Below are 13,393 nucleotides of genomic sequence, written 5' to 3'. Positions count from 1 at the left end.
GCCGCTCGGGCGCGCGCCACCTCATCCTCCTCCCCCCTCCCCCCCCAGCTGTTGCCTCGCGCGCGCCCGCCGCTTCCTCGCCGTCTCGCGCTCCCCTCGCTGCTGTTGTCTGCGGCGCGCGCTGGCCCGCTCCGCCGCCTCCCCGCGGCACCGGGCGACCGGTGAGGTCGGGACCCGCCTCGGTCAGCGGGGTGGAGGGGGGGCCGGCGCGGAGGCATCTCCGCCCCGGCGGGAGGGGGAGAAGCGGGGCGCCGAGTTCCCCGCGCGGCTGGGGAAGGGGCCGACCGGCTCGGCGGGGGCGGGGGGAGGCGGCCGGAGCGGCTTCGGCTGAGGAGCCGCGGCCGGGGCGAGGCGGGGGCGCCCGCTCGGCGAGGGGTGACGGGGCGGGGGGCGGCGGGGCGGCATGTGCATCGCCGGCGGGGCGCGGCGGAGCCGACTGCCGCGGCTCCCCTCGCCCCCGGTCGGGCGGCGAGAGCGGGTCCGCTGCCGGCCCGCCGCCGCGCCGGGGGCCTTCCTCTCGCCCCCGTGGGGAAGCCTGGCCGGGGAAAGGGCGGGAGGCCCGCGGCCTCCGCGGCGCCGAGGTCCCCCGCGGGCGGGAGCTAGCGCGGGTGTCCGCGCCGCGGCGTCCCCCCCGGGCCCTTCCCGCCGGGGCGGTGGGGGTCCGAGGGCGGCTGCCGAGCGGGCCCTTCCCGCCACGCCGTGTAACCGCATCAGGTGCGGTCTGCTCCAGCCGTTGGAGGGGGCCGCGCCGTCCTGATGAGCCTTCGGTAACCGGGCTTGTTGGCCTCCGATGGCTAAGTTTATTGTGGGCGGTAGACGTTCAGTTACGCGTTCGGGGCTCGAGCTGCTGGCCGTTTCCGTGCGTGTTATTCCTACTTGCTAAGTCTGACTTCTGCTATTATACACCTTTTCCTTGGTAAGTTGCTTTAATGCATTTTGAGCTGCTTTAATGCCTGTGTCAGGTGATGGGACTTTTTTTCTCCTTTCCTTTAGAGGTCCTAAATTTCGGCATCTTCACCTTCATCTCTGACCTCGCCTCCTTCTGTATTCTTGTATTTTACACACCTTCCTCTTCTTTCGGTGCTTGCTTTCTTATTCCTTATCCCATTTTTTTCCCCTTTCCACCCTAATCCAATGACAGCCTGTCTATAGCTTATGTGTTGTTCTTGGGTTTTAATTTGGGAATCTAAATGTTAGGCTGCTTCCCGTAAGTTAAAATTTCTTTTGTCATACTCATTTCCCTGGTGTTTTATTTGCTGTCTTTTCTAGGAGAAACAAAGGAGAGAGCAGTGGGGGAAAATGATTACGCAGTAGTAGAACTATCCAGGTGTTTGCTTCTTTTACTTTTGTTTTTCATACGTACTCCCTGAGTACCTGTGACTTGGGTGTATATCATATTCGGTTACAGTTTTGGTCTATATCCTCAAGCTCTGTGCTTGGTGTTTTGTCTTTTACTGCTTTTACATGTTATTGGTCACTTGAAAAGTAATGCTGCTGAGTCTTGCATTTTGTTCCAAATTTGCCAATGTCTTATCCATCTGTCATATAATTAACTGGAAAAAGTAATTAATTGGAAAACCTGACTTGCTGAAAGTACTTTAATTAATGTTCCAAAATTCTTTGTGATGAAACATTCCTACAGAAAATACAGCTGGTTTTACAATTTTGACACACGAGTTCTGTGATAGGAATGAGACTAAATGCAGTGTGTCATCAGTAATTTGCCCGCTTATATCTTCCTGTTGATGCTGTTAAACAGATGGTGGTATCTGTTTTATCAGGGAGAAGTGCATCACTTGAAATAACCTGTTAATCCTAGTAAGTGAATCCTAGTATCTTTAGCTGCACTTAGAGTGGTCGCTAAGTGGCAGAAGGATATATTTCTGTTATATACATTAGCGCTTGGCATGAGATGTTTTTGTTTTCCTGGGGTTAGAGGCTAAAAGTGTTTTGTGAATAAATCTCCGAGTTATAAATAGCTGTATGTATTTGGCTATTTCTGTAGCTCTGAAGCTTTTGGTTATCATCTTTGATTTGCCTCTTTATATGTGACTCCCTGGAAAGGATAATCCTTTTCTCAGAAGTCTTATTTTTGTTCCTGTAAGGTGTTTATGAACTGATGTATGTACGCACATCATACTTCTGTCAGTTTTGACTCCCTTCCCCCCCCTCTCCCCCTCCCCCAAGCTCTACTTTACAGTATTTGCAAACAACTTTCATTTCTGAAGGTGGAGGTTGAGAGCAATACTTGGAACTGGTGTGCTTAAGATCGCGATCCCTATTTGAAGTGGAATGTTTGTGCAGTTGAATTTTCTGTTGCTATGTTTTGCTGCCAATGTATGTTTTTATTCTGGCTATAAATATCATAAAGGATAAAACACGAGCCTGAGTCATCTGAAAAAGAATTTGGAAACCCAGTTAGTTTAATTCAATGCTTGTAGTAGAATTTTTTCCTCTTGTGTTGTGTGGAATGTGACATACAAATAAATTGTCAGTAATTGTTGGGAACTCCACGGAGCATTTCAAGTATTCCGGTAGTACTGGATTTCTCCCAAAGCAGAGTTAGCTCAGCTTGTCTCAAAAAGTTGGTCCCAGCTGCATCCGTAGCTGCCTAATATTGGTGTGAATTCTGGGAGAACTCAAAATCCTGTGGGCTTTGAAATAGGAAACAGAGTATTGATGTTGTATTAGAAGGGAGGCATAGGTGTGTTAAAAAGGCTTCCAGTCAACTTCGTTTGAGGTGGTTAACCAGGCAGCGAAGGGTGGAGCGGCTCTTGGAGTTGAACAGTGCTGTTCCTGTCACAGCTGGCAGGGGTCACTGGAAAGCAGTGGACATTATTTCTTTCCCAGTTCTCCAAAGTTACATATACTGCCTTCCCAGGCTTTTTCTAAATACCGTATCTTCTATTTGTTTATAGTAGAAATTTTGTTAAAGAAATAAAAACATCATTTTTTTTCCTTTTCTCAGGACCCCTGTGAGTGAGAGTGATGACAGTCACAGGACTTTTTTTTTTTTTTTGTCTGAGAGGAAGTTCTTTTCATAAAGAATGAAAAGAATAAAGAATATAGAATAAAGCATCCACATGCTCTACGGATTCATCACCGAACAGTTTATGTGAATTTTTAGCAAGGCTTACAAGGACACAAAGTTTGTACAATTACTTTCTTTGTCCGTCTTCTCCTGTTTGAGTAACTTCTTTAGTCAGTCAGATGACAAAACCAAATTTAATGGCAACTGAAAGACATTAAGTACCTACAAAGTGACAAATTTTTATAAAACTTTTGACAGGTAGTGACCCAAATTAATAATCCCACCCGAAGAAAGGCAGTTATAATTGAGTCCCTTCTTTCTTCAGAAAGAGAGCAACTGCTGGCCAGTCTACGTGTTAAGTTCTGAGCCATCGTGATGCGTACTGCTACTGGCCCAGCCAAATAGTTGGGGCAGTTGGTAATACGGGTGGGGGGCAGGAAAAAAGTGTTGGGTGAGGTGGAGAAGGACAAGAGGGAGCCATGGTACACTGGTAAAAACAGACAGAGTTAATTGCTTCTGCCCACGGAACAAGGTAGGCCTGTTTTTTCTGTAATTTTTTTTTGTTTTATGAAGGAAACAAAACAAAACTCTTTTGGGATACCTCTGTCAGAGGTACTGCTCCTTCTGACTGTTCAAGGACAGTTGACCACTACTTATGCTAAGATATGTAGTGGCGTGAAAAATAAAAGACTTTGAAAGCTTTAAATACCATGTTTTCTCCCTTGAGTTTACTGTGCTGTTGCAAGGTCCTTCTTGCTGGGTACAGAGGAAACGGTTAACTACTTGAAGAAATTGTATTCAAATTTGTAAGGAGAATTACAAAGAGCTTAATAAATTGCCTATAGGAGAAAAAAGAGTTAATAGTAATGAGGGCTATAATGTGTTACTGTGTAATGTTTGGGTATGCTCTGTGTGTAATCATAGAATAATTTAGGTTGAAAGGGGTCGCTGGAAGTCATCTATCTGGTCCAACCCCATTTCAAAGCAGAGCCAGCTTCAAAGTTAGAGCAAACGTATACATATATAGAGAGATACCCATTATGTTGTCAAGAAATTTGGAAATATAGCTTATGTTTGTGGTTTGGTTTTGTTTTTTGTTTTTTTTTTTTTTAGTTGAGGGGAGGATATCAGAGAGTTCATAGAGCTATTCTCTTGTTTCTTAATTTAAATGTGTAAAGGGAATTTTTCCCAAATTCACTTCTGGGAATACTCTTTAAGTGAGACATGTAGTGTTCAGTATTTAATTCTCTGTTCATTTGAGGTGGTCTTGGTAGACATACTCCAGAGAGATTAGATGGCTTCCTGGAATGAGTCTAAGCATTGGATTCAACTCCTGTTTGCAAATATATTTGTGGTTCTTGTTTGTAAAAAACAAAATACAGTTGCAAAGTGGGAGAAGAACTTAAAGCAATATAGCATCAAATATGAAGTCATGCAAGCCTTGCATTTTGGAAGTTGGCCAGCGCCAGATGCTTTTGGGGGTTAGGTGGTTGGCAGATGCCAGCCTGGCAGCTAAACACTCCTCGTGTTCAGCTGTCCTAAGGGACAGTTTGTTCTATGCTTGCCACAGTGCTCATACGCTTTCCTTGGTATTTGCTACTGGCCATTGTGGGGTCAGGTTAGGTGGAGAGTTTGTATGGCCAAATACAGCCTGGTGATCTCTTTGGACATTTTCTTGCATCCTGGGTCATGAAGCTTGAGATTCCCTCAGCTGTGTGTTTATTTTTTTCCTATTATTGTGTGTTTAAATAGCTGCTTTCTTTTTGAATCTGAGTAAAATCTTGGCTTCAGTGACTTCCTGTGGCACTGAGTTTTAACAGTCTAATTATGTGTTGTAATATAATATTTCTCTGTTAAAAGTTTGGCTTTGCTATCAAGCTCGGTCAATGAATGAAGTTCCCTGTATTATTGGAAGCTGTTGTTTTCTTGTCCGTATTTTCTGTATATTTCTTAAAGTCTCATTTAATTTATAATTCCTTATTTTTCTGTTCATACTTGCCTGTCTCAACAGGAGAGTCTTTCAAGTGGTTGATAATTCATAGCCTTTCTCGGAACCCCTCTTCCTTCCCCAGTATTTTAATACTCTTCTTCAAATAAAATACATGCATTTCAGGTCAGATTGCACAACTGATCAACAGAGCTGTACTGCAGTGTTTTCCATGTCATTCCTCTTTTATTCAGGTGTCTCTGTGCTCTTCTGACTATAGGATATTGAATGGAAGAGCTCCGTGAGCTGCCAAGTTTCCTTTCTGGATTTGAGATACCTGATTTTAAAGCTTTGTGTGGTGTACGTAGTTCACTCCCTGCCCCTAGATATCATTTGCATTATTGATACTAAATTCTGTTTATGTTGCCTATTCATTGTTAAAGTTGATCCATCTTCTTAAGCTTTGCTAATGTAAGATTAATTGTCATCTGGAAATGTTACTACTGCAGGTTTTCTTTTCTTCTCTGATGCATAAAAAATAAATACAGTGAGCAGTGCTGGACTTACAGAAGCTTGAGGTTTGGCATAATAGGGCAGGGCTCAGTTCACACCATTTAAGGACTTAACTTAGGCAGTACTTCATAAAAACTCTAGGCTACTGCTCTAAATAGGGGGAGGAGGAGGGGGGAAACAGCCTTAATTAGTCCCAATTAACTGTTAATGGTACTTCTGAAGGCTTGCAGGTGGAGATCCAGAGTGTTCAAGTTGGCTTCTGTCAGAGCTGCCTCACTACTGGCAATGGCATTAGTGCTCATCTTATTCTGTGGTCCATAGATCTGTGGAGCTAATTCAGGCGAAAACTGCTCATTTACTTTAGTAATGGTAGTCAGATCCTTGAAGTTGTCTCCTGTGCAGTGGGCTCCAGTGCTGGTAAAAAGAGGGATGGAAGGTGGTGACTGAGGAGGAGGGTGGACTGTGGTAATACTGGTTTAGAGTGGTTAAAACAGTTGGGAAGCCTTGCTAGGCCACCCTGACTGTCTCCATCAGCTCTGTGTGGACCTTACGTGTCTTCAGTGAGTGATTTCTTCTGCTGAAAGTTCCCTCTTAAGAGCTCTGGGAATGAGTAGGAATGTGGGGCACCTCTATTTATTTGTAAGCTAACATTAGCTGTCAGTGCCTGATGAAGCAGTGGCGTGATGAGTGTCTGTGTTCATCTTTCTCATGAAAGTCTAATGGTTAGCGTACTTAGAAAGCTGGAAGTTGCACTGGGTGCACACTCATCCTGAGTGGCTTTAACGTCAAACCTCCAGAAAGAGCTAGCCACCAGGGCATGTGTATGCTGAATGAGATCCTGAATGTCTACCTCTGACACTACAGGGTGTTCAGGTATGTGGAAGCTAGAGGAACATAATGAAAGAAGACTAGGAAGATTGAGTCTGAGTTTAGTTTTGGGATTAGGACACTTCTATGTGAAGGAGAATGGTTCCCAGATGAGCTCCCTAGGATTTGTGTGCACTTTGCTTTGGACTGACACTGAGTGGAAGAGGTAGCAGACCAGCTGTGTGCGATCCAAGGAGCTTCTAGGCACCTGAGCAGGCAATAAATAGGCTGTTTTATTCAGTCTGGATGCTGCTATTAATTGTTATTATCCAATTAGCCTATTGCAATGAAGAATGTTGACCTCAAAATGTGTTCAGTTTTCTGGCTGGTTTTTGATCTGTGGCAATGTTTGCTTTTCACAAACAGCAAGTCTATTTAGAAGTCTTTGACATCCTTCCAAAGGCTCTTTGAAAGTCCACATATGTTTTATCACTTTCTCTTGTTTATCAGTTAGTTTGACACATTCAGAAATACCGATAGACTAAGACATGATCTTCCTTTGCAGAAACTGCTGATTAGAACCTATCAGATAGAACACCATTATACCTGAAAGACTATTTTTAATCAGTGTTTTGAGGAGCTTGCCAGATACACATGTAAGGCTTGTTACCCTGCAATTCCTTGCTTGGATCACTCCAGAGACTTTTTAAAAAATACAGGCTCAGCATTTGCTGCTATGTTCCTTCAGAACAGTGGCTGTTAGAAGAGACTGCAGCTTTTTCTGTCAGCTCAGCCACTTCGTGCCTCGGCTGCTTCAAAAACTTGCTGGATAACTATTTGTAGAACATGATGCAAACTTGGTCATTTAGGAGTGGTTTTCAACTTCCTGACTGTACTCATTGAGAAGCCACAACTCTGCTGTGCCTTGCCTGGTGACAGATAAACACGTCTTCCTAAACACCAAGTCAGTATTTTCAGTGAGCAAGATTTATTGCTGCAGGAAATTACTGTTGTGTTTAGAATCACAAGGAGGAGAAAAGGAGCATAGCATTTTGTTTCAAGGTGACTAAATATAGTTATTTTGCGTCTTTTTTTTCCCAAGTGTTTGTTAAGAAGAATGTGTATATAAATGAAAAACATAGTCTATTCCTTAATAAAGTTGTTACAGTTCTAAGAACAGATGTATACACGCAATATTTCAGGGATTTCTCATTATAAGATTGTAAATATGTTTAATGGGATATGTATGTATGTGTGTAGTATTCAGTACAAAAAACAGGAATTAAAAAGAGCAGAACTTGAGATTCACCATATACTGTGCTTTGTTTATTTTTTTTTTTAAAGATGCAGCATTTTCAGAAGTGTTTTGGCTTGTAGATCTAGCACGCTGGCAGCAATTACTGCATTTGGATTAATAGGAATTTTGTGACTTAACATCTCTTATAGAAGAGGCAAAATGAACTTCATTATAGTCCCTTTTAAGGGCTTGAATTTTTTCCACTTCATTAAACAGTAGAATATGTTTAAATATTAGGAGCTTTTTGCTAATTAATAAACACTGCAACAGGCTCCGGAGTAAATTATGAGAGGTGTGGAATCCTGGACTTCTCAGTACACAGTCCTTCCCCCCCTGTTTTTACAAGTAAGGTAACTATGAAATTGTGTCATGTCACTTCAAATGGAGCCATGAACAGAAACCAGTTATGTAACAAAATTAGGAAATTTGCACAGACCTTAAGGCTGAGGGCATAGATTCCAGAAATGGCTACAGCAGTTGCAACAACTGCACACAATGTTCTTTTCCCAGATCCTGAAATAAATCTCAGAAATCCTGATACTTAATATTTTGCTACTATTTCAGACAGTTGTGTAATTCACTGGCAAAACAAGTATTCCTTGGGAGACAGTTATTTTCTGTAGTACTTCCTTGCTAGTTTGTCCTTCAGATACTGATGTTTTTACTGTGGAAGTGAAGATGGTTGAGTCAAGCCTACTTCCCATCAGAATTTGAAAACTGATTCTCACTGCATGCTCTGTGCTGCAGCTGCAACTGTGACAGCTTCCTGCTTGGGATGGTAAGTGATAAAGGGCGTGAGCTTATAAGGAAGAATAAATATGCAGTGGCAGAAATGGGGTCAGATACCGCAGCTTATGGGCAAAATAGAGAGGCCTGAGGAAATATCTGTTTTTCAGTAACTGACACCTTACTGGAGGCACAGGCAAGTATGGACATGCTGCCAAATGTCTGTATGTGTCATGATATATCACGTTTGGTAGGTCTGTGTTCATAAAGAACAGGGCTTGATACACAGCAGCCAGCATAGGGTCTGATTCATATTTTATTGCTGTTTTTGGCCTGATAAACTCCTCAAATGAACAACAAAACTCCCCAAACAGGTATCTAGGGAGGTTTAATGGTTTTTTCACCAGTTGTTTGGGGGTGATTGTTTTTTGGGTATTTTGGGTTTTTTTTTGAGATAGAGTGAAGAACAACATTGGAAAATTCACTCTCTTTCATGAGCAGCGTCTTAGGAATGCTGTTATCCAAATTTAGCATAGTTGCTGGTGTTCTCTGGGGAAAGCAACGATGTTAATTCCTTTTTATTTACAAACTATCATGCTGTTCCTTTGGGAAAGCAAGGATGTTAATTCCTTTTTATTTACAAACTATCATAACCTTGGATTGCAATGCAACAACTTGGGGGGGCCTTGGCTGGCATGGCAGCAAGAGTACTTTTCATGCTGGCTGCTGGCTGTGGTCCTTAGGTTAGCAGTGTCTGATTTTTTAATTTAATTTTATTTTTTTCCTTCCGTTTGGCTGCTTTGGATTTTCTTAAGACTAGCTGAAAGGAATGTGATAAAACTTCCACTGGAAGGTGTGAACCTGGGAGCGACAAGTTTCTCATTTGCTTGTACACAATTTGCAATTCTGAAATGCTGTTTTGAGAATAGCGATGTATAGATAAAGTACTTAAACAGAACACTGAGTGCACTATCTAGTATTTGATGTTCCTTTTATAAAAGGAAATGTGGGTTTAATGGTTTATTTGTTAACGCACGTGAAAATAATGTGTCTTTTGAAACACTGCTTCAAGGGTTTAATCCTGTTCTTGGTGGCAGTGGCAGAACTCCCATGGGTTTGAGTGTAGGAAGGATGACTCCTGCTGAGTTTTAGTGGTGTATCTGCATCACATTGTTGATACCCGTGTTGGTTTGTTTCGTCATGGCAGAAGCAGCTTTTCAGTCAACAGCGGATGCCTAATATGACTAAGCTGTTTATTGGTCTCATTTAAAATTAACCTAAAATATCAAACAATGTCAACAATTTGATGATAATGTTAACTTCTATTTTGATGTTGAACCTGGAAAGTGAGAGTTTTTTCCTCATTAAAGTTATTTTCTAGATGTGCAGCAGCAGGTATAATATTTTGCTGTTAAGTGAGTTTGTGTGATCCAGATGTTGCTACAAAATTAGTGGTTTAGGCCATAGGCTTTACTGTTCTGATTCATTGTCTCTTCTTACTCTTCATACCAGGAAATCTTAGTGAAATTATGCCTGTGATTGTGAACTGTAATATGGAGGATCTAACATAATGGTAAAACAGTTCTATTGTGGAAAGCAGTTGAAACCAAGTTCTAGTATTCTCATGGCTTTATGCAGTAACTTTTTAAAAACTGCCTTTAATTTGCTGCTAAGAGAAGTTCTTCTGAAGGTAATAAAAAATCAGTGGCTTCTTAAAAAAGCATTTGAGACAAATGCCACAGCTCTGCAATTTTACTCCTGATGATGTCTAGTGAACATGCCAACTTCATCATTCCATGATCATGATGAGTTGAGAAGGACATTCAAGTCTTGACTCAACAGCTGGATGGTATCCTGACCATTCAGGTTAGGATTGTTATAAAGGAAACAGGTTCCTTGGAATACTTAGTGATTCACAGTGTTTACAGGTAAGGAAAGCAACTATTTGCCTATGCTTCCTTGCTTGTGTTGTATTTTTAATTATGTCCTTTTGCTAGTTGACACTGCTTAGACTTGTATATTCTTCCAAAAATTGTCATTCTTTGCCTTTGCCACTATGAGAAGCACAGTTTTATTCTGAACTCTGTCAGAGTTCAGAATAGATTTTATTTTCTGTACACTGTCATTTAGAAATGTATGCATTTATGTCTGACTTGGGTCACCAAAACCCTGTGAATATGAGTAAAATTTTTAAATATACTTACTTCGAATTTATTTAAATCTGTAGTGTAATATCTAATCCTGTCTTACACATAAGCACTGCACTGCTTGAATGAGCATTTAACTACCTGAAGACATCTAAATATAGATTTCTGTGGCTTTTGAAAAACTGCTCATTTGATTGCAAGGTGTAGTGTGTACTTACTTAAAATGGAATATGATCATGCTCTGAAATGGAAAAGAAATAGCTAAGAAACCCCACTTTTGAATAGGGATCACCAAAACCAGGTAGTCATCTATTTTTAGTTTTAGGGAAGTAATGAAGTTTTGATCAAAACATGTTGCTTGTTATTCGTGGCATTAACTGTGAGTTTGATGGAAATGTAATGAACGGCTCTGTTGAATGTCACAGAGATGTTGTGATCAAGCTTTTATATTTGGATGTTCTGTCTAATCTCTGAAGTTGGGAATATTTTTTTGTGTTCCTCTTGTTTCTAACTAGTTAAGATTAAGTTAATCTTGCTGTAGTTACTCTGCACAGGACATTGTACAACTGAGTGCAAAAGCTGGTCCCTGTCCCAGATGCAGGTATTTGACACAGAACATGAAACAAATGGCTAGATCTGGAGAGGATGGGAGGAGAACAAGGCGGAAGAATAGACAGTGCTCTGTTGTGCTTGTGGATGTGTATCAGCTGTTTTGATTTGTTCACTTTATCCATTTGGTACTGATGTGCCTTAGAGCCCAGCTTGTACAGTCTGACTTCAGGATCAATACCAATACAAATTGTCAGCTGAATAATGTATTAACTTGTAATGAATATGCAGAGTTCTGAAATTGTTGCAATACTTAGTCTCCTGTCTAGGTGTTGGGTGAGCTGTGGGCAGGTGCAGAGTCAGAGCCATCTATTTAGATTACCCATACGAAAACCATGCGTAATCTAAACAACAGGTTTGTTGATAGAAATGAAATAAATTAATAGTAAAACTACTTCATTATACTTGGTTTATAGTTTTGTGATGTAATTGTTTCTTGAGGCAAAGGGGTTTTGAGTGAATTGGAGGACTACTGCAAAAAAAGGTTGCTGCCTTTAAAATGGCGTGTCCAATTTTAGCTGTATTTGACACAGTTGGAAGTCTTGGATTCATCAGTTAGCGTTGGTTTCCTGAAAAACCATTGACTGTGGAGAGAGAGATATCAAGTTAATGTAGCTGTTGAGGGAAAGGTTTCTGTGCAGGTTCAACAGTTAGTTCTTTACTGCCAATAATGAGTTTCTCTAACATTTTTCTCATCCTGTAATTGTGGTGGTAGGAAGCAGGGTATATTGTATGTGAGAGGGGATGTTGGTTTAAGAGAAATGAGAGGGAGTTAAAGATCCTCCAAGACGAGTTCACAAAGGAGGGGAAGGCGAGGGGTGCAAGTGTGATCAAAATCTGTATGGCATCATTCCTACATCGGCACCTCCCTGAGCAGTGGAACTGCTTTCGCTGTGACTCTGCGATGTGGGTCACATTATGTGTGGAGGCTATGTATGGCTAGGGGTTTTATGTAGCTTTGAGTCTATAGTACAGTGTAGCAAATGATTTCAAATTTAAGTTTACTTAAACAGGCTTTCAAACAAGAAAGCAAATCCTATTTTAAGCTTTGTATGGGTGAGAAGGAAGGGTAACCAGTCTATGCAATGTGCCAAGTTATATCAAAGTCTCTGTTGGGCTCCATGCTTTATGTGATAGAAATATTTTTATATTTATTGTGTCAATGAATTCTTAATAACTGATAGTTCCTCTTAGAAAAACTGCTACTATTATCAGAAACAAATAGGTCAGAAACAATTACAGATGTTGACAGTCATGGCTGCCAGCTTTAACTGACTTGATGTGACTTACATGATGATATTATCAACAGTGGAAAAATTGCAGTGTTCCTTTGCTCAGTTGCACCAAAAGTCAGTGTCCTGATATTTCTGAAATTTGTTAATGACTGTCTAAACTCTCTCAGAGACATTTCTTTCTATTGTATTGTAATTTTATCTGAAGTTGTATAAAGGATATTGGAGTTACACTGCTAGAAATCTTAAATATAGTTCCTTTTGGGTATTTGATTTTTCTTTTTTGAAAAAGCTTTGTGAAAAATGAAAATGTATGGCATTATGTTTCTTAGAAATCCTCAGGGGCTGGTACAAAATCAATCTATTTGTTGAAGATTTGTACTATAGTGTATATCATACATGTCCAAACTTACTGAATACAGTGTCTTTAAAGTAATGCACTGTGTAAAAAAAAAAAAAAAAAAAAAAAAAAAAAAAAAAAAAAAAAAAAAGTACATCCATACACGAGTCAGGGAAGACTGAATAAACAGGTGTCAGTGCGGAACTGAGTCTTTTGGAGGGTCATCTTTCCGAGAAATGTCTTGGAAGATGGCAGTGTTGATAGGGCTTTTGTAGAGGGAGTATTTGTGATTTGTGTATGAACAGCTGTTATGGTCAGGTAATCTAGTCTGTTTTTTTTTTTTAAACTGAAATTTTTGGCGATGAACAATGTATAATAAAGTGTCACGAGTTATTCTAATGCTTAGACATTTCATAAAGACGCTTTTATTTTAATCTATTGCACAGTGTCAGTTTCCATCCCACCTGTTGGACATTGTATTTTTCTTTGCCTTTCTTATCTGTGCAAATGCTGTAAACAAATGTCTTCTCTTTCTCTTTGTTTTAAAGACAAAGATCACCTTTAATCTTTCACTATAAAAACTGCCTACAGATTAATAACTCTTGTTTCCTTTTAATGAAGAAATATAAGGTGCAATATTGCTATTGATATTGACAAAGTTATGATAAATGTGATATTTTTATCAGAAATATACCCCTTAATCCTGTGTTTTTTTCTGAGAGAGATCGATCTTGGAAGAATGCTTGATGCATAATTTGGTATTT

The 13,393-nt window shown here is 40.7% G+C and overlaps 1 protein-coding gene across 6 annotated transcripts in view; it reads left to right on the top strand.

The window, feature by feature from the left end:
- The first annotated feature begins 52 nt into the window (after window positions 1-52).
- PHTF2 (putative homeodomain transcription factor 2) overlaps window positions 53-13,393 on the top strand; it is a 71,023-nt gene continuing 57,682 nt past the window's right edge. For 3 of the 6 annotated variants that reach the window (XM_076363887.1, XM_076363931.1, XM_076363616.1), the window contains exon 1: window positions 53-161. The gene's annotated coding sequence lies outside the window, so the exon portion shown is untranslated. Of the gene's footprint in view, window positions 167-800; window positions 917-8,258; window positions 8,354-13,393 lie in introns of those variants that run through there. The other 3 variants (XM_076363697.1, XM_076363765.1, XM_076363819.1) reach the window with 3 other exon arrangements.

The sequence above is a fragment of the Aptenodytes patagonicus genome, chromosome 1 (genome assembly GCF_965638725.1).
Source record: "Aptenodytes patagonicus chromosome 1, bAptPat1.pri.cur, whole genome shotgun sequence".
Taxonomy (NCBI): domain Eukaryota; kingdom Metazoa; phylum Chordata; class Aves; order Sphenisciformes; family Spheniscidae; genus Aptenodytes; species Aptenodytes patagonicus.
This window is presented reverse-complemented; position numbering and strand designations above follow the sequence as displayed.